Below are 700 nucleotides of genomic sequence, written 5' to 3' on the forward strand. Positions count from 1 at the left end.
GTTCCCTCCCCGTTGGTGGGGAGCCAGCCAGGCCCCACATGGCTGCCGGCACACCGGGATCCCAGTCGGCCCCCGCAGACAGCCCTGCCGGAAAGTCCTGCCGCGCCCCGGGCACGCGGCGCTCCACTGCTAACGAGTCACCACCCACTATCACCGATGCTTCCACCCTGCCCGTGCTAATTATGGTGTGTGTTGCCGGTGGGGCAGGAACTGCCGGCCCGCCCTGGTGGGGTGAGAGGGTATCGTGGTGGGGCAAGCCAGCGCCCCGAGACAAGCCCCTCTGGCACCCCAGTGACCCCAGGCGCAGGACACGGTCCCCCTGGCATGGCACCGCTGCCGCAGCCCCATGCCTGCGGATGGCTGGGGCAGGGGGGGGCACTCCTCTCTTGTCCCTCCATGGGCAGGACGGCCACAGACCACCCAGGGTGGCCGCGGCGCTGCTGGAGGGTGGCGGGTGCCAGCGCTGGGCACAGCGGGACACTGACGCCCGGCCAGGGCACAGGAACGGCTGGCAGCCACCCTGAGCACAGCGTGCTGCGGGTCCCCGTGGTACGGATCGGAGCTGGCCCCCCTGGGAGCTGCTGGTACCGGGCACAGGGCACGTGCACCCCCCGGTTGGCACCCCGCTGGGGCCGGGCTCAGGCAGCTCAAAGGGTCTAAGGCAGGTTGAGCCTCTGACTTCTCCCGGCCGCGTGCCTGG

Source organism: Aptenodytes forsteri, unplaced genomic scaffold (assembly GCF_000699145.1).
Source record: "Aptenodytes forsteri isolate BGI_AS27 unplaced genomic scaffold, ASM69914v1 Scaffold53, whole genome shotgun sequence".
Taxonomy (NCBI): domain Eukaryota; kingdom Metazoa; phylum Chordata; class Aves; order Sphenisciformes; family Spheniscidae; genus Aptenodytes; species Aptenodytes forsteri.